Source organism: Panthera pardus, unplaced genomic scaffold (assembly GCF_024362965.1).
Source record: "Panthera pardus isolate Hobbes unplaced genomic scaffold, ASM2436296v1 HiC_scaffold_17, whole genome shotgun sequence".
NCBI lineage: Eukaryota > Metazoa > Chordata > Mammalia > Carnivora > Felidae > Panthera > Panthera pardus.
Genome location: NW_026526732.1, coordinates 80227824 through 80248640, shown reverse-complemented (window position 1 = coordinate 80248640; position 20817 = coordinate 80227824). Strand labels below are relative to the sequence as shown.

The window sequence follows — 20817 nt, the reverse complement described above, 5'->3', positions numbered from 1 at the left end:
AGCTCAGAACCTGGAGCCGGGTTCAGATTCTGTGTCTCCTTCTCTCTCTGCCACTCCCCCACTTGTGCTCTGTCTCTCAAAAATAAATAAATAAATGTAAAAAAATTTAAAAAAATAAATAAATAAATGGAGAGTAGAGAGAAAAAGTGTTTCAGGGAATAGGAGCACATGTAGAAAATTGTGAAGGAAGAGCATGTGGCATGTTTTAGAAGTCAAGAGAAGTCCAAGATGATTACTGGAATAGAGAAAGTAGAGGAACAGTAGGAAAGGTAGGCAGATTCATTAGGAATTTAGTGCTGTAATCGGTAGGGAAGGGATAGTGGTCAGAACTCCAGATGAGCCCTGGGAATGTATGGAATCAAATAGATTGGAGAGGTAGCACTGATGAGACTTGGTGATTGATTGCTGTGGGAATGAGAAAGAGCTTGTGGCAAATATGAAAGATCTAGTAGGATTGTCAGGAAATATCAAGTACCTGGTTTAGGATGATGACCAAGAACTTTACAGTAACACAAATTCTCTGGGAATATACTGTAAATAATAGCTCTGTATTCATACATACCTGTAAATCAGGTTATTTCAGAAGACCTCTCTGCCTTTGGTCTTTCCACTCCTATGGAGTTATTTATGCATCTTCATAGACCTAGAGAGAAAAACCATGACTATGAGTTTACTTAGGGATTCCATTCATGTGCAGTGACTTCCTAGAAGGAAGGGATTTGCTAAAGCGAGGTGGAAATAGGAGACTAGAGGGGAGGAAAGGTTTGGGGGGTCCTAAGGAAGTTTACCTTTTTGGCAGCTCAAGGTTATACTTTCTGGTGAGCTTCACTTATTGATTGATTCGTTCAAACTCTTTTACTGAGTACTTATTATATTAAAGGCACATTGCATGCAAGACCTTGTGAAAGATCTAAGGATGACTAGCAATTAGAGGGCACAGACTCCCTTGGTAGCTCTTTCAAGTCTGCCTTGGAATCGCTAGTCCTAAAGGATCACCCTTAGTGTTGGACTGAAAATAGGGAACTCTTCAAATTAGATCAGAAATCATTCAATATACCTTCCTCCCCTCATTTGGGAGATCTCTTGATCTCCTCCAAGTGCGAATCTTCCTGCTTCTCGTGGAGATTAAGCTCTATATCAGCTATTTCAACTCTTTCCTGCTCCAAGTCCTCAAACAATGCTACTTGGGCTCCTTTTGATTTTTCTGACCTTTAGCCTGATAATATTAATGCCATTAGCTAACATGGCCATTTCCCATTCTGTCTTACCCCTGTACGTCATCATGAGTGTATCTCAAGCAAGAACACACTTGTTGCTTCAGACCTTCAGAACCCTTGACTCAGGCCTCCCCTGCCTTTTTCAGCAAGCCCATGGTAGCCTATAGACAGCCATTAAAGCACATGCTCATGAATTTGGACATTGTTTGTTTTCTCCTTCCTTATCTCAATGGCACAACTTCTGGTCACTCCTGTTCCATTCCCTACTCTTTCCTGCTTTCCTTCAGTGTCCCCTCTTTCTCCTCTACTTTTCTTACTGGGTAAGTCATTAAGGGAAGCAGAGATCTGTAGTAATGAGAGCTGGGCAGGAGTTGAATACTCTTTCCAACTTTCCACTAGAAATACTTTAGATCATAGACTACTGAGATACAGAGAATTGTATTAAAATAATAAAATATTGCAATTAGCTTGGTTGGCCATTCCATAGGTGTATAACTTTAGGTGAGTTATCTCTCTAAGCTTCATTTTCTTGTATGTATAATGAAACTAGTATGTGATTGATGAGTCAAGATGGATTTATTAGGAAGCCTATGAAGCTTAGCTAAAGCTGCACAGATCCCTTTCCAGAGCCTTGTAAAGGGCCATGGTAATTTTGTATTATTTTCTTAAAGATCCATCCTTCCCCAAACCCTATCAACTTCAAGTCCCATTGAACCTAGCTCTGCCTCTACTGGTAGGGTTTTGTAAGAATGAAATAGACAATGTACAGGAAACACTTAGCACAAGCCCTTTACGCTATTGCTGTCACCTTTATCATTATTAATACTAGTATATTACTTATCTATACAAAGGATTGTAAAAGCTCAATCAAAATTAAAAATCAACACCTGAAACTGATGTAACATTGTGTGTCAACTATATTCAAATGAAAAAACTTAAACTACTTAGTGTCAAACTTTAAAAGCTATAAGAACAAATGAAAAACATACATTTTCCAGTTTTTATAAGGCTTTATTGTAGTATATAGTAACTATTTTTCAAACGTTTAAAATTTAATTTTAATTATAAAAGGTAGTGTATGATTGTTCTAAAAATCCAAACGTATAGTTAAATAAAAATCTTGAGTTAAAAATAAAGATCTCCTTTCTATTTCTCCCTTCCAGGCTATTGTTCCTCCCTCCCCAGAAACATTCTCCTCCTAATGTAATCATGAAATAAGACTTTGATGTATGTTTTTCTGAATCTTAAAATGTACTTTCCATTTAAATGTAAAAATTCCTGGGGTACCTGGGTAGCTCAGTTGGTTAAGCATCTGACTTGGGCTCAGGTCATCATCTCGTGGTTCATGAGTTCAAGCTCCTTGTAAGGCTCTGTGCTGACCGCTTGGAGCCTGGAACCTGCTTCGGATTCTGTCTCCCTCTTTCTGCCCCTCCCCCGCTCATGCTCTGGCTCTCTCCCTCTCTCTGTCTCAAAAGTAAATAAACTTAAAAAAATTTTAACGTAAAAATTCCTATCTCACAAACAATACAAAAGTAATTTTTTGTTTTTTTTAAAGTCCCCCTGCTGTTGAAAACTGGCACAGAAAAGCAATACCAAATAGGTAACTAAAGAGAACACACACACACACACACACACTCATAGTCCTAGCAGTTTTCACAAATCAAAATACCCAGAATCTGAGGAAACCAGGACTGTCTTCTTACGGATTTTGCCAATTCATGAAAGACCATTATTCTAAGTGTTATCAGAGAACAAGTGCTAAATGGCAACGCACACATTACCTCGGTGTCAACCTGTGCTGAAGACCAGTGCTCGAGCCTCGTTCTACACAGGTCAGGGTGTGAAAGGCAATGGAAAGTAACCCCAGATAAGGCAAGGCAGATGGTATCAGCTTTGTGTCTCTTTTATCTTTCTGCTTCTGAGTTGTAAATATTATGCATTAAGCTCCTGTATTGAGGAAGAAATAAAAATTAGTGTTGCTTCTGTATGCATTTTTTTAAAAATTGAAGAGTATGCCAACCATAGAGACTGACACATTAGCTATTAGAAAATTCCTTCAAATATGTGTACATGTACTATAAAAATGTGCATTATGGAAACTGTAAAGACCTCTTCATAAATTTTTTAAGTACTTTTTTGCTACTACTATAAATACCCCTTTGGAATTATTTCCAGTGCTTGGTGGAACATTCAACCTGCAAAACACATTCACCTGAGAAAGAGTTAAATAGATAACATGTTTAAAAGCCTCATAATGTAAAGGAGAGATGGAAAAAATCCCCAAATATTATTTATTCAAGACCTTTGTGTCATATTCTTCCAAAAAATAATTATTTTTCAGAGAGAACATAGATGGTTGTTCTTATAATTTAATTCTTAAGGAGTTTTCATAAATACTTTTTAAAATGAACATGTTTTATGTGCTTTCTAGTTTAACCTATTAAGTGCAATTTAAAATTAAAGAACAGCTACAGTTCATAGTGAAATCATTAACATTGGATTTACACAGAATTTTTCCTGTCTATTATTTATAAAATGTATATATTTATAGCTTAGTGTAATAAATGTGAATAAATTAAAATATACATACTATTTTCTCTAATTTATGAACTTGATTTGTTTGTTTTACTATTACCTACATAAATAAACGAGTTTAATTTAAATATTAAGTTGTAAGGGAAATATATGTCAGGTCAGGTAACAAAGAACCTAAATTGAATAATTTAATTCCAGACCATCTTAAGAAGTATACAAATTCCATGGTAAAAATATTGTTGGCTTGTTTTGCTTTGAATATATTATAGCACAAAATCTATTTTTTCTTAAGCATTTATATGCTTAGTAGATTTCTCTCTCGCACATGCACACACATACATTTTACTAGTTATTTCTTTTTTCTGCCAGTTTGGTTTGTACTCACAAACCATAGCTAAAGTGGAACTTGCAAGTTGAAGTCCAACCAGTACCAGAATTTGATTGCAAGCAATGAAAACAAACTCTGCCTAATTAAACAGAGAAGAAATTTGTTGGAAGAATACAGGTTAGCTCACAGAATCAAAAGGAAAGCTGCTGAGCAGCCCCAGGAATGGCAGACCTAGAGCAGTTCTAGGGATTAGGTAAAAAGGAGCAGTGGACAATGTCTGCGGGAAGCTCACTGGAATGAATTTACACCCTGTCTCAGCAACATTCTGCTCAGGATCCAGATTCCCAGAATGAGAGTTCACAAGGCCACACCTTGACTGGGACATTCTGAACATCTTCACTGAAATTATGACGAAGAAGGCAGGGAGTTGGAAAGACATAGATCTCCAGAGGTAAATCAAGGCATGGTTACCAAAAACAGGAAAAGATTCTGGGAGTTGAGAGTAGTACATGTTCTTAGATTCTGAAATATAACATACTGTAACTACCATAACATTTATTTGTAATTGCTATCTATGGCTTTGATCATTAACAGTTAGAACATGTGGGAGGATATTGTAGCCAGCAAGGCTTTTGCTAAGAATAATAAATAAGGGAGTGCCTGGGTGGCTCAGTCAGTTAAGTGTCAGTCTCCTGGTTTCAGCTTAGGTCATGATCTCACAGTTTATGAGTTCGAGCCCTGTGTCAGGCTCTGCACTACAGCGTGAAGCTTGCTTGGGATTCCCTCTCTCCCCACCTTTCTCTGCCCATCCCTTGCTCACAGACTCTCTCAAAATAAATAAATAAACTTAAAAAAATAATGAACAAGAAAAACAAGGACATTTCTTTTTTTAAAAAAGTTTATTTATTTTAAAGTTTATTTTGAGAGAAAGGGAGGGCATTTGTGAACACAAGCAGGGGAGGGACAGAGAGAGAAGGAGATAGAGAATCCCAAGCAGGCTCCTTGCTGTCAGTGGGGAGCCCAATGCAGGGCTCAAACTCACAAACTATGAGATCATGACCTGAGACAAAAATCAAGAGTCAGTTGCTCAACTGACCAAGCCACCCAGGTGCCCCTGTTTATTTGTTTTTGAGAGAGGGAGAGAGAGAGAGAGAGAGAGAGAGAATCCCAAGCAGGTTCCACACTGTCAATGTGAAGCCCAATTTGAGGCTCAAGGCTCAATCTCAAGACTGTGAGATCATGACCTTAGCCAAAAGCAAGAGTGGGATGCTTAGCTGACTGAGCCACCCAGGCATTCCAATGACATTTTTTATTTATCCTATCTCCCTTCTCCTTCCACTTGTTACTACTAAGCTTTCAATGGAATATGAAAACCTTAAATGAAAACTTTCTCTGCACTTGGATATGTACAGGCAACAATCCAGGAAACCTAAATCACATTCCCAATTGTTTCTCTAATATGCTAAGAGATCTTGGCTAATTGAACCTTTTTTAAGGTTTAGTTTCTTCATTTGAAAAATGAAGGTGTTAGAATACAATTTTAGCTATAGCATTCATTTCTGTGGCAGGCAGAGCTCTTTGCTATTGGTTTCTGCCACCCTTTCCCAGGGTCAGGCCATTCAACAGAGGACCCATGGGCCCGTGTGCTTACATTCCTGGACGGTGACTAGTGGTAGGAGAATGTCCAGCCCCTGCTGAGGAGTTGGGATGAGTCCATTCATTTGTCCATGTACTCATTCAGTCAATCATTAGCCAGGCCTACAGTGTGCCAAACCTTAGGGGATGAAGGTGAGAGCCACTACCCTCAAGAAGTTCAGAGATATCGGTTCACAGTAATTCCTAAGGAAGAAACAAGATCTCGTGAATTTGAACAAACCTGAAGAAAAAGAGAAAGAGTCATATACAGATCACCCTAACCTCCAGTGCTAACTGTAGTGACTGGGTATACATAAAGGCTTATGGGAGCAAGGAAGAAAGCACCCTCTCCACTACAGAACAGGGTTAGAGGGCCAGGGATGGTTTTGAGGGGATTTAAAAAATAAATAGGAGTTTGGTTCATTCTTTCAACAGTTATTGTGCACCTTTGTGAAGACATGTGCACAGCAATGGAAAATGGCCATAAAATGAAAGATAGATAGTCTAGGAGATGAGAGGGAGGGAGGAAGGAGAGAGGAAAGAAAAGATGTTGTAGACAGAAAAGTAAAGAAACAACACACCTGCAGTTATCACTACGTGAAAACAGAATAATATTAATGGCTAACGCTTCATGCTTGCTCTTTGCTAGGCACAGTTTTAATTGCTTTCCATGTACCGATTTATTTCGGGGACAGGCACTGCTATTATTCCTCTTTTACAGTTAAGAAAAAGATAGAGAGTTTATTTAGGCAACTTGCCCAGGGAAATGTGAAGAGAATGAGGTAGGTTTGGGATTTGAACTCAGACAAGTCAGGCTCTGGAGTCTCGGCATTTAACCACCATGCTATACCACCTCTGCACATACATAACAGCTGAACACTCATCCAATGTAAATTTAGTAGGGTTGGTCTATTTTAGACCAATTCAAAATACAGAGCCAGTTTAAAAGAATAAATTAGTACCCACAGCTATAAATATTCTTCTTAAAATTACACTATCATTTCCTTTATATAGCTTCTTTTTTTTTTTTTTTAACCTTGGGCTAAACCTCCCCCAAATTCAGCCTTTATGACTGAATCTTTGGCCAAAAATTAACGCTTAACTAGAACAGGAGAAATTCTGATCCACTTGGGTCTTCCTAGGTCAGAAAAAGAAAACGTTTGAAAATTGAAAAGTGTGGTTATTTTGTTGTATGAAGATTAGCAGTTCTGACTTATAATAAATAAGTGAAAAATGAGGTCTTATGAATTTGAAGAAAACCTGATGGACAATATGTTAACATTTTTTGTAAGACAATCTTGTCACATTCCTCCCCCTCATATTTAAGTAGTAATATCATTAAGAGTTATAAAATTTCTTATTTGATTATAGGGTTTTTTGTTTTCTTAGTACCACTCATTTTTATAACTATGAATTTATATAACAACATTATCTGGAGATACAAAGTCATGCAACTAATTTTGGTCTTGTTGTTGTTGCTGTTGTTGGGCTTTAACTGGTAACTGAAAGAATTTAGGGACTAAAATATTAAGAAATAAACAACATGACATACCCAATCTCATAATATAGCTTCACAGCACAGACATGTTTGAGGGTTGATGTAAAAGATAACTTTTTTGTCACTATAGAATTATCTTTCTTTTTTTTTTTTAATATTTATTTATTTTTGAGACAGAGAGAGAGCATGAACGGGGGAGGGTTAGAGAGAGAGGGAGACACAGAATCTGAAGCAGGCTCCAGGCTCTGAGCTGTCAGCACAGAGCCCGACGCGGGGCTTGAACTCACGGACCATGAGATCATGACCTGAGCCAAAGTCGGAAGGCTAACCGACTGAGCCGCCCAGGCGCCCCGAATTATCTTTCATTAAATAATGAGAATCTTAAGTCTAAAGCCTGCACTTCTTCTCTCAGAATTCTCTCTAGACCCTCAAACCCATGGACACCTTTTCTTCTTCTGAGCTTCCGTGACATTCACTCCCTCTTGTATCATTGGTCCTTATCATGCCCTGCCTGAAGGATAAGTGGTTGTTGTTTATGTATATACTATTATTATCTTGCTGGAGTATAAGTTCTCCAAGATGGGGACGGTGATTACATTCCTCTGTATCCTCTAATACAAACTACCACAAGGTAGACCCTCAGTAAATATGTATGAATGAGATATTTGATCAACTAGATACCACACTGGGTAATTCAAGCTAAAAACTTTCAGTAGAGAACATTATTTAAACAGTCTGTCAGGGCGCCTGGGTGGCTCAGTTGGTTAAGTGTCCGACTTTGGCTCAGGTCATGATCTCATAGTTTGTAGATTCGAGCCCAGTGTCGAGTTCCGTGCTAACGGCTCAGAGCCTGGAACCTGCTTCCGATTCTGTGTCTCCCTCTGTCTCTGCCCCTCCCCCCCCCCCAATAAATAAACATTAAAAAAAAATTAAACAGTCTGTCAGGCTACATTGAATCAAATGGGTGATTTCAAAGTTCCATTTCATATTAACTGGTCACACGCAAATAAATGCAAATAAATGATTAAATGCATCGGAAGAGTCAGATTTAAATCAAACAATTGTTTTAACTGTAGAAACAGTGTTGACACATATAGGCCATGTCTTCTATTTTATTTACGTATTTTTCCTCAGTATCTAGGACATTCCCAAGAAAAGCCCAATAAATGCTGGGTGATGTTGAATGTGTATCTATATGACTACAGCTTTGCAAGTGTTGTTTTATTATTGCTTCCATAAATGTATTTTGATAGGTTTCTATATCTGTTTTTAATACTGAATTTTTAATAAATGATTTGAAGTCAGGAAAGAATCAGTTGTCCCCAGCTAATGTAAGAAAGTAAAAACAAAATATCTGTTTTCTGATAAGTAAGCCACACATTTTTTGTAAGTTTGTTTGTTTGTTTGTTTGTTTAGAGAGGGAGAGAGAATCCCAAGCAGGCTCTGTGCTGTCATCGCAGAGCCCGAAGTGGGGCTTAATCCCACAACCGTGAGATCATGACCAGAGCCAAAATCAAGAGTCAGACGCTTAACCGACTGAGCCACCCAGGTGCCCAGCCACACTTTGAATATGCCATTATCCTCCACTTCTCTTTCTTTTGGGACTTTCTCCTGGTGTTTAGAGAGGCATATGAATATGGCTGGTGGATCTAAACGCTAAGGCTTGCCAATTATACAATGGTTAACAATTTGAAATTTTCTCTGGCATCTGGAATTAAAATAGAAACTCCAAATAGCATTTCCATACCAAATTCATACCACTTCCATACTAATAGTTTCCCAGACTCACCTTTCACAAGTGACAAACACACGGGCCTTGATAGAGAGTTTTCACTCTCTGGGACTTGGCCAAGCTATGAATGCCTGTGGTAGACAGGAACATTGGGTGGATTTTATCTGGTAAGCATATTTCAAATACATAATTTATGTCACAATTTCCTTGGAAGTTTTGTAACATTATGATAAAACAAACTCATGCATGGAGAGACAATTGTCTTTTTACATATGGAAGCTCTCTGTCTAGCTCCAACTATTCCATTTGCATATAGTGAAAAACCACAGTGAAGACTGAGCATGTTGAGCAGTGTTTTAGTAAGAGCTTGACCTAACAGATACTAGTTTCACAGTCAAGCAGAGCCAGCCTTAGGCAAAGACAGGGATTGTATCGGGCATCACGGTCAGTAGAGGCTCAAGGCTTGGAGCCCTCTCTTGAATGCAACTAGTTCTGTTGAGAGAAGGACAATGATTAACATTTCCAAATCAAAGACATTTTAAGTGTCTAGCAGTTGGCTGGGTTTAAGTCACAAGTTACTGCACAGCTATAAATTAGACCCCAGCCACACCAACATGGGTGCACCAGGCTAGTATTTTCCAAATTTACTGATGACAAAACACTGTCAAAATTTTAGTGCTCATGTGTGTTTGGATAAAGGTACAGAGTAAAGCAATGATATCATATACACCTTAAATTTACACAATGTTTTCTTTGTCAATTATATCTCAGTGAAAATTAAAAAATTTGAAGCGGAAATGACCTCACAAAGGAATGGAATTCTGCAAGAAATGATTAAAATTTGATCTGTGACTTTAAAAAACTATAGTTAGACTCTAATTAAACAATAATAAGAAATTAGAAAAATTAAAATATTTCAATTGTGAGAGTAAAAAGAACAATATATAAAGTTAAACGTACATTTTATAATTTTGTTAGAAAACTTGTCATACAAAACCCCCCAACATTTTAAATTAGCAAACTGATTTCTTTTTACATTGCCAAGTACATATTCAATATTAGAAATAATATTCTCGATTCATACTTCAAATACATTTCAAAACTTTGTTTTTATGGTATGCAGTTTGAAAAATAAAAATCATTTACACAGCTCTATTGAAGAGAAGAGAAGAATATGAGCATTATTTTTTAACAGTTACACATCTTGAATTAAGCTGCTTTGCATCTCCAGGCCAGATATCATTTTAGAACCCCAGATCCAAACAGTCAATTGCTTCTCCAGGACACCATTTGGATTTCTCATGGCAATCCCCTTTTGGGAAGCCTCTTTTGGCATCCCACATCCACTCTTATATCCTCTAGTACAATTTGCACATAGTAGGCCCTCAATAAATATGCTCAGAGACTTGACCAACTAGGTACCACCCTGGACAGTTCAGACTAAAAAAATGCCATTTTCCCCTCTGTTCCTCCTCTGTTCTCCCATACCTCTCCCATTATTGTGCATTTGTTTTAAAGGTCTATTGACTTATCTGTTCCTACTGGATTGTTAGCAAGGACCTCTTAATTACCTATCAAAGAACCTGGCACCATAGGTGCCATAAATACGAGCCAAATAACATATGGTTCATCAGAATCCCTGAATCTGTTTTCTCCCCTTATTCTTGTAAAGACTTTCTTTCCTCAAATGGAAGCTTTGAGAAGATTTCCCATGAATTAATTATCCTGATTTCACTTAGTTTTATGACTTAACCTTCTCATCTTTCTCTACCCTAACAAGATGATTCTTAATTTTAATTCAAGACTCTTTCTGTGGGACTAGGAGCCACACTCTGTTGAGGATCTTTAGTGAATCTACTATTACATATTCAGTCTTTTTCACCATATGTTTAAGGAACATATCGGATAGGGATGCCTGGGTGGGTCAGTTGGTTAAGTGGCCAACTTCAGCTCAGGCAATGATCTCGTGGTTCATGGTTCTTGAGTTCAAGCCTGTTGGGCTCTGTGTTGACAGCTCGGAGCCTGGAGCCTGCTTCAGATTCTGTGTCTCCCTCTCTCTCTGCCCCTCCCTGTCTCACACTCTGTCTCTCTCTGTCTCTCAAAAAATGAATACATTTTTTAAAAAACATAAAAAAAAGAATATATCAGATAGCTCTAGGCCCTGTGTCATTCCTGAAGAATGTGTCTCCATGTTGCTTCCCCATGTAGGGAGGTTGTACTCAGACCTGGTCCTTTGCTGCTTTTTGGCTCTCCTCCCACAACTTCTCAGCTACATCTGGATGCAGCCCTTGATTTCTGGTCTCTTTTTCCCTGATACCATGCAATTGGCTTGAACTTGGCTTCTTGTCTATGCCCTTGCCTCCTGGCCCAGAGCTGAGATGTACCCGCTGCTTGTATGGTCCCAATTCCATCATGTTCAAGGCAGTATGTGCAGCTGCCATTATCATTGCCCGCAGTGAGTGCTCTCACTTTCCAACATTGCTTCCCATCAACTGACCCATTTGATCTTCATAGCTGCCAGGGAAGGGAAGGCATTCATCATTGCAAAAGCTTTTCTATTTTTAAGGGGGTTGCAAACTTAATATTTTTCTCATAACTGATTTTTTATTTCTCACCTACTAGATAGTGAGTGTGTTTTAAATTTACAGAGTCACTATAACTGAGTTTCTGGTGGTTTAATCAGTCTCTTTTGGGCATGCCAGTCTCTTTTAGGCAAATGCTAATTATATAAGATTTTCTCTTCCTCCCCTTACTCAACTCTAAGATACTGTCATGATGTCATGTGAGGGGGTGGAGGTAGGGAGAGTAGTGGTGAAAACGGGTTTTGGATTCAGATAGTGACCTCTGAATCAGTGGACCCTCGCTGATCTCTGCAGTTGAGTGCCTGATCTGGTCCCTGGAAATTGCAACTGCTGGTTGCTGACAGACCCATCTGCCTTGTGTGTCATTGTGTAGGCACCCATCACTGGACCTTGCCCCTGGATCTTGTTAGTCTACTGGCTTTTTCTAGATCTTTGCTTTCCTCACCAGGACACACAGAAACTTCTGGATCCCTTGCTTACTGCACACAGGCCAGGCAAGTCAGCAGATCAGACTTTTTGGTGTAGACAAATTCTTTCCACCAAATGCCATTGCTGGGCACCACACCACCTCTTCTCCAAAGGCTCACCAGAGGAAGCAAAGCAAAGGCCTTCTGCCTTCAGGATTCCCCAACATATTTAAGGCATTACCCTTTTGGAAGGGCTTCTGCCTAGGTCTTACTTTCTATCCCTGTCTCTCTTCTCTTTGCTGCAAATCTCCCCTAAGCCAAAAGAGATAGCCTGACCTCTCCTTTCCTTCTTTATGATATTCCCCAAGTTATAAGGTCCTCCCTCAGGTCTTATCTTGAATTCTGTCTATCCCTGTCACTTTATAACTTCCATAGACAAAGTCAACATGGAGCTAAAAAAAATATAGAAAATTGTATAGTCTTTTGACAAAGACCAAATTTCAGGATTATTTTTTTGCTGCAAACTTAAAACCTCTACTTTGGATATTAAAAGCTGAATATTGAAACTCTCTTTATTTTTTCATTCCAGCTATAATATAATCCTAATGCCTTGGGCAGAATGAGCAAAGGCCACACATTAAGAAACGCAAAGGAGAAAAACTCATTAATATATATCAAAACATTCCCATTACAGTATTGATTCAGAGAAAATATATTAACTATAGCAAATTCCACTAATTTGGACTGAATGGTGAGGTCAGTCTGAATTTGCAAAATGTATAAGTTATTAACTATTAATAAAATAAGGAAAAGTAATATTAGAGTATGTAGAAAAAAATACTATTAAAGATAAGAAAAGCACAGCTATCACTGAACATTTGGAAGGGCTGGGCTCTAGGTATTTTTCTGTGTGTATGCATACATTATACATGTATGTCAATACATGTAGATACGCATATATTTTATACATACATGTAGTGTATGTATTAAGTTCTATACAAATATGAGCCAATTTATCTTAATAACTGATTTTACAGAGAAGGAAACAACACAGAAAAATATCCTTGCCTGATAGTTGGTAACCTGTTTTGCTAGGTTCGCCTGGCTTTGGAATCCTAATGAATAACTTTCATAAACCTATTTTTTAAAAATGAATTCTATGAAGATACAACAAATGAAAAAATGTAAGTAATATACTTGTAGAGAAATGACAATTCTTGAAAATGTTTTATGGTGACACATGGTAGCTACACTTGTGATGAGCACATCATAATGTAGAGAGAAGCTGGATCATGACGTTGTACACCAGAAATTAATGTAACATTGTGTTTCAACTATACTCAAAATTTTTTTTGATGTTTTATTTTTGTATTATTAGATTAAAATGTTTCTATTGTTTATTTTCTTAACAAACACTTCACAAATTTTACGAGGAAATTTTAGTGACTAGTTTACCTAGCTGTTCAGAAAGTTCACATTAAACAGATTCACCTTAATGAATTTTTGTTGTATGATTTCCACAGAATTAACATAATCTTTCTTTATGACATTTGCCATTTTATCCACTTTCTCTAGCTACCTTATAATTATACATATCAAAATATTTAGTCAATTCATTAAAAAAAAAGAGTCAAAGATCACAGACACTTAACATCACTTAACCAAATAGATACTTGAACTAACTGAATTGGCAAAATATAGAAAAATTCAAATTTTCATACCTTAGATTTAATAGTAAGATATAAAAACCAAAATATATGTGTAAATTACTTGCTTGAAAAAAGACTTACTGTTCAATATAGGCAGAAATTTTAGACTAAAAGTGACTTTTGGATCACCTAGGTGGCTTAGTTGGTTAAGCATCTGACCCTTGATTTCAGCTCAGGTCATGATCCCAGGGTTGTGGGATCAAGTCCCGCATTGGGCTTCACACTGAGCATGAAGCCTGCTTGAGATTCTCTCTCTCTCTCCCTCTCTCTCCCTCTCTATCTCTCTCTCTCCCTCCCTCTACCCTTCTCCCCTGCTCATTCTCTCTCTATATATATAAGAAAAAATTAAAAATAAAAAACCCTAAAAGTGATTTTTGAAAATTGGAAGGCAGCTATGCTCACCACTATGCTACCAACACCCACCGACTTTTGAAAATTGGAACTTTAAAAAATAAAAATTTTACCACAAACTATAAAAAAAAATTAAGTTTTTTTGAAATAGACAAAATGTCGGTAAAAGAATGATTAAAAATATTTTATTAAACTTAGTGCGCAGATCTTGGTTTCTAATACCATTCTCTAATAAAAGAAACCAGGGATCTTTAGAGAAATCCTTGTTCTAGGATGAGAGCAGGGAACATGCAAGATGAACCTGGGGTGTCTTACATGCCAGAAAATAGGAAATTACTTAAAAAACAACTTACACACACTCACAATGATGGGGTATGGCAAAGGGACACAGGAGCCAACTGAAAGAGCTCCTAATGGCCAAATGTGGAGCAATTTGAGCAGCAAAATAAAATAGTATAGGATTGTATCCAAAGTATAAAATAAGTATCCATGAATCATACCAGTATATACATACATACATATATATATATATATATATATATATATATATATATTAAAGGAGTAGAAAAAATTGCCCATGCAGAAGAATTCGGAATAATGTGTGTACTATTCCACCTATAGGAGATGGAACATAATTTCCTACTTCACGAACAGGGGCTTCACATAGAGCTATCCTTCCAAAGGATACTGTGGGGAAAGAAGAGACTGCATGGAAAGAGGAGAAAAAGAGTAGTTGTATATTGGAAAAGCCTGACAAATACTACCTCAATTGGGTGATCGAGGTTAATATCAACAATGATAAATTATCTGTATAGTATGTACCTTTGATGTGATGGGGTGAAAATGACACTTTACCTCTGTGGTCTTCCTCCCTAAAGCCCTTAATCTCAGATCAGTCGTGAGAAAGACATCAAACAAATCCAAATGGGGGACATTCTGCAAAATAACTCACCAGTACTCCTCAAAACTATAAAGGTCATCAAAAACAAGGAAACTCTGAGAAATTGTCGTAGCCAAGAGGAGCCTGAGGAGATAATGACAACTAAATGCAATCTAGTATCCTGGATGAGATCCTGGAATAGAAAAAGAACATCAGGTAAGAACTAAGAGCATCTAAATAAAGTATGGATATTAGTGGTGTATTAATGGTGTATCCATATTTGCTTATTAATTGTAACAAATGAATCATCTTAATTTAAGATATTAATGAGGGGTGCCTGGGCGGCTCAGTCAGTTAAGCGTCCGACTCTTGATTTCTGTTCAGGTCATGATCTCATGGTTTGTGGGTCCGAGCCCCACATCAGACTCTGCGCTGACCCTGCAGAGCCTGCTTGGTATTCGCTCTCTCCCCTCTCTCTTTGCCCCCTACCCCGCTTGCTCTCTCTCTCTCTCTCAAAATAAACTTAAAAAAAAAAACTAAAAAAAAAGATCTTAATGATAGGAGGGATGGGTGAAATAGGTGATGGGGATTAAAGAGTGCACTTACCATGATGAGCACTGAGTAACCTATGGAATTGTTGAATCACTATGTTGTACACTTAAAACTAATATAACAGTGTATGCTAACTATACTGGAATAAAAACAACAACAAAGAGGATATTAATAATAGGGGAAACTGGGTGTTAACTCTGTTCAATCTTCACATTTTTCTGTAAATCAAACTATTATGCAAAATGCTTATTTTTTTTAATGTTTATTTATTTTTGAGAGAGAGAGAGAGAGAGAGAGGAGGGGCAGAGAGAGAGGGAGGCGCAGAATCTGAAGCAGGCTCCAGGCTCTGAGCTGTCAGCACAGAGACTGATGTGGGGCTGGAACTCACGAACCATGAGGTCATGACCTGAGCTGAAGTTGGTAGCTCAACTGACTGAGCCACCCAGGTGCCCCTGAAAAATGTGCATTTTAAAAAAGAAGCTACACATGGAAATAAAGAACAGCACAGTTCTATACTTATATTCAGGAAACACATAAGACTGAAAAACACTGAACTATATTATAGGATGCACTCAGTAAAATCTAATCTGTAGAAAAGACCACAGGACAAATGACTCAATTTATTTAACAAATAAATTGCAAGGAGGAAAATAGAGAAAGCTGAAGTATAAATTGAATTAAGAGACACAGCCAATCACAATGGGTGGATTTATTTGAAAACTTATTGAAACAAACTACAAAAAAATCACATTACAAAACAGTTGGAATATTGAGCACACACTGAATATTTGATGATATTAAGGAATTACTGCTAATTTTATTTTGAGTGTGATTATGCTACCGTGGTTATTTTCTCAATATCCTTATGTTTAGAGATACATATTGAAACACTTGATAATTAAATTATATAAACTCTGATATTCACACCAAAATGATATGGGATAACGGACTATTGGGTAGGGGTCCAGGTGAAGCAATATTGACCATGAATTGTTAATTGTTGAAGCTAGGTTAGGTATATATGAATTCCTTATATTATCCCATATGCTTGTGTACATGTTTAAAATTTTCTGTAATGAAAAGTTAAATGAAATAAAAACTACAAAGTGAAAATAACTGTCTAATAAGCCTTACTGTATAGTACTCTATTTCTAAATAGTAAAGTGTTTTCCACCTACACATCACCAATTCTCAAAATAGCAGCTTCAAGATAGAAAGTGACATTTAAGCTGTGTCTACAGGAAGCCAAAAACCTACTGGTTGATTTGATTAATTCAGGCAACGAGCTAGTCAGTTTTGCAGAGGGGAAAAAAATCAAACTGTTCATTTCATTGAGTTTACTGAATAACGCCTTGAATAGTGCTATGTACATAATAAGTGATTAATATTTGCTGGTCAATAAATCTGTGAATTTAACTTTGTTCTGGCACCTTAATGGAGACACAATTTGGCTGTGAACAGTAATTGTAAGAGAACTTGGAGACAAAGGTAAAAGGCTAGCTCTAGGCAAAACTATGGAGAGTGCAACATTTATTTATAGAATACTCATGTGCAAAGGACGTCAGTGCAAGCACACAACCAAAGTTCATGACAAGAACAAGAACCAGCTTATAAAACTATCATTAGATTAAGTTTTGATGAAATTCTACCAGAAGTTGTTACAATGTATATTTGTGCTAAATGGTATTTCAATGACTTATATACTATATATGTTTTTTTAAGCATCATGTGAGGACCCTAATGTATGACCCTTTAAAATTTACAAAGCACTTTCATATTGTGGTATATCATGTTACCTTCTTTTGTGAATCAGACAAAAAATAGGTAACATTATCTCTGTTTTTCAGGTGAAGGATAGGCTCTGGGAGACTCCCAGCATTATCAGTGCCAGAAGCAGAGGAATGGGGACTGGAACCCAGGTGTCCTGGCACCAAGTCCAGTGCTCCTTGTTATACTTAGCCATCTCTCAAGGGGAAATACATAATATACTCCTGGTGCTTCTACTTGGATTATATTGGAAAGAAAGTTGGCATGAATAAATATCTCTAGTTTACGAACACAAATAACCTCCTTTTTTGCCAATCTCTACTATTTAAATAGTGTCAGTATACTAGTGGTTCTTCTTAATAACTGTCTATTATAAATAGTCAATATTCTGGGCAACGCAATGCTCGATTAATATTACATTCTGTTTTCTCAGTGATGCACAGTTGAAATCCAGAAACTAAGCTCTGTGAGGATGGTAAACATTCTTCTCAACATTAAATCCTTTGATATTGAAAAAGAATATGCATTAAAGTATCCTAAAATATTATATAATAACTTTATAATATCAGTTAACACAAAGCTCATCATTCTGGTCCATTATTTGGCAAATGGCTTTATTCTTTCATAGTTTCTTCTTACCTGAGGACTTCTGTTCCTCCTCAGTAGATGTAGTCCACTTACCTATCATGACTTTACTGCTGCTTGATTTCACTTTCTAGCCTATTTTATGTGTGAGGAAAATCATTCATAATAGCTTGTGTGTGACTGTTTTTCACCACTAGTCAATGACCATTTCTATTCAAACTATTTTAAAAGATGTTTTGGAATCGGTCCATCCCTTGCCTTAGCGTATATTCTATATCTTTTTCTAACTTTCCCAAATGACTCACTTTTTGCTTTTGTTTTTAATTAGAGGTTCTTCTTATGGTTTCTTCCTGAGTATCCCCTTTGGAGCTAGGCAGATATTGTTTTGCACAGCAGAATGTCCAGCTGAGAACAAAAATACAGACCTGTGTTTTTTGCAACAATGTTTAAGTGGGTTTAATCAGAATGCAGTTTTACAGTTCAAATATATCCATATTTCAAAGACCACAGAAGAACTTAACCTTATATGCTCTTTTTTTCAGCAATGTGAACAAACCAAACTGTCGAACACTGAACCAGTGGAAAATGAATGTACTTCCAAAATCATTTCCCTGACCCACTGCAAACAGCTTGATCACATTGGAGAATGTGACCCATGCAGTTGCTGAAGCGTGTTTTCCCACTATACCTCATGCAGAAAAATCAAACTAAGAGTAATCTTGAAATGTCACTTCACAAACAAACTGAAGAAACTGGAAGAGATAAACTAGGATTTCCCCTGGTGGGCCATGGCAGAGTGGCAGTGGGTACCTGGGAGAGCCCTAGAAACTTGGGGGGAGGGTCAAAGACCAGGACCTGGTGCTGAGCTTCAGGGAATGAATCTTCCTAGAGCATTCCCACTGGTGAATCAGGATACTATCTGCATATGTCATCAAGTGGCTCGCTTCCCGCCTTTGCCAAATATATTAGATTTTTATTGTTGCAGTAACAAATCACCATACGCTGAGTGGATTAAAGCATCACAAATTTATTTTTACAGTTCTGGAGGTCAAAAGTCCAGTAAGGATCTCACTAGATTAACATAGATGTGTCAGCCGAGCTGTGTCTGCTTTTGGAGGTTAGCATAGCAGGTGGAGTCTCTCTTGTAACAAGTTTCACTGACTCTTTTCTCACCATACCTTTTTCTCTGACCACCTTTGGAAAAGGTCTCTGCTTTTAAGGATTTGTGTGATTAGATGGGGCCCACCTGGCTATTTCAGGATAATTTCCCCATCTCAAGGTCTATAACCTTAATCATATCTGCAAAGTACCCTTGTTATGCAAGGTAACATTCACAGATTTGGGGGGACAGGAAATAGGTTTTTTAGGGGGTCATTATCCTGCCTACCACACCAAGTGAAGAAAGAGTAGGATAATCTTTATCTTTCTGGCCTCCACCTTCCTGATCTTAACCCACGCTGACTGGATCTGGGCCTACTACCATACATTCCAACATATTCTAACACTACCCCCTTCTTATTGCTTAGTTTTATTTAGCTCACTGGCTTGAAAACCATACCATCTATGATTTCCCTTATTATCCTCAACAATATCTAGGATGTGGAAAATGTATAAGAAATAATGTGCTTTTTGTGTTAACTGTAAAAATATGTGTTAATTCTCAGTAACAATCTTGCATCTACACATCAGTTGTCTCTTGGGGTAGGGGCCTAAATTTTTTTCCAAAATGAAACATACGCATTAAAACAGCAGTATGAGATAGTCATAATATACTTAACAATGGCAACCAATTTGGATTCTTTGAATAAATAAAACTGTGAATAGATGGGTTTCTTTAGATGAGGACCTTTAGAGAACTCCCACCTTCCTTTTAGTCTGTGCCCTGTGTAGCGTCAGGAGGACAGAAGATTATTGTATTGTGTTCTTAGGACCAAATGAATAAACATCATTTGCCTATTAAAAATTACGGTATTTTATTTTTAAAGAACTGTGCTGGGGGTGCCTCGCTGGCTTAGTCAGAACAGCATTGATTCTTGATGCCAGGGTTGTAAATTCAAGCCTCATGTTGGATATAGAGATAAATAAATGAATAAATAAAAACTTAATAAAATTGTTTAAAATTTTTCAGTTTTTCTGTGCTGACAGCTCAGAGCCTGAAGCCTGCTTCAGATTCTATGTCTCTGTCTCTCTCTTCCCCTCCCCCACTCATGCTCTTTTTTCTCTCTCAAAAATAAATAAAAACAAAAAATAAAATAAAACAAAATTCAGCTTAAAAAAAGAACTATGCTAATACAAGTTTTGAAGTAGAGGATATGTATCTTGGTTACAATTTTACCGATGAACGAAATTAAGTTTTTTTACATTATATAAATTGAAGACAAAATTGAATTTACCTTGATGTTAATTAAGCTTAAGCTTCAAGTCCCCTAATTTTGTAATAGTAGTATTTGATCATAGTTTTCTAAAGACGATCAAAAATGCATAGGTTTAGAACCCCATAAAACTTGGGTCCACCACTGACTATAGCACTTTCCTGTTTGAATTGCCTAAATGTTTAATAATAATATTTCTTTAAAATAAATATATTTGGTCATATTATTTTGCTATTTTCTATATCTTAAGTGTGATAGACTATTTGTTCACAATTGTTTATTCCTCTCCACTTTTCCATATTTCCTTTAAAAATTTTTTTTTAAGTTTATTTATTTTTGAGAGAGAGAGAAGGGGGGAAAGAGAACATGAGTGAGGGAGGGGCTGAGAGAGAGGGAGACACAGAATCTGAAGCAGGCTCCAGGCTCTGAGCTGTCAGCACAGAGACAGACAGGAGCCTAGAACCCACGAGCGATGAGATCATGACCTGAGCCAGACACTTAACTAACTGAGCCACCCAGGCTCCCCACCATATTTCCTCTTAATACAACATATTTCCTTACCCTACTGACTTTGGATTTGCTTGGCCAATGGAATGTGGGCAGATGAGTATGCTGTGTCCCAGCAGAACAATGTCCTTGTGTAATTTGGCTCTGTCTCTTACCTTCT

The 20817-nt window shown here is 37.2% G+C and overlaps 1 long non-coding RNA gene across 3 annotated transcripts in view; it reads left to right on the top strand.

Annotated features, from left to right (window-relative positions):
- The window catches only part of LOC109263319 (uncharacterized), an 81911-nt gene extending 61427 nt beyond the window's left edge, over positions 1 to 20484 (top strand). For all 3 annotated transcript variants that reach the window (XR_002078151.2, XR_002078150.2, XR_002078152.2), the window contains exons 2-4: positions 4122 to 4531; positions 14873 to 15090; positions 18321 to 20484. This is a non-coding gene — a long non-coding RNA (uncharacterized LOC109263319). The remainder of the gene's footprint in view (positions 1 to 4121; positions 4532 to 14872; positions 15091 to 18320) is intronic.
- Positions 20485 to 20817: the final 333 nt, after the last annotated feature.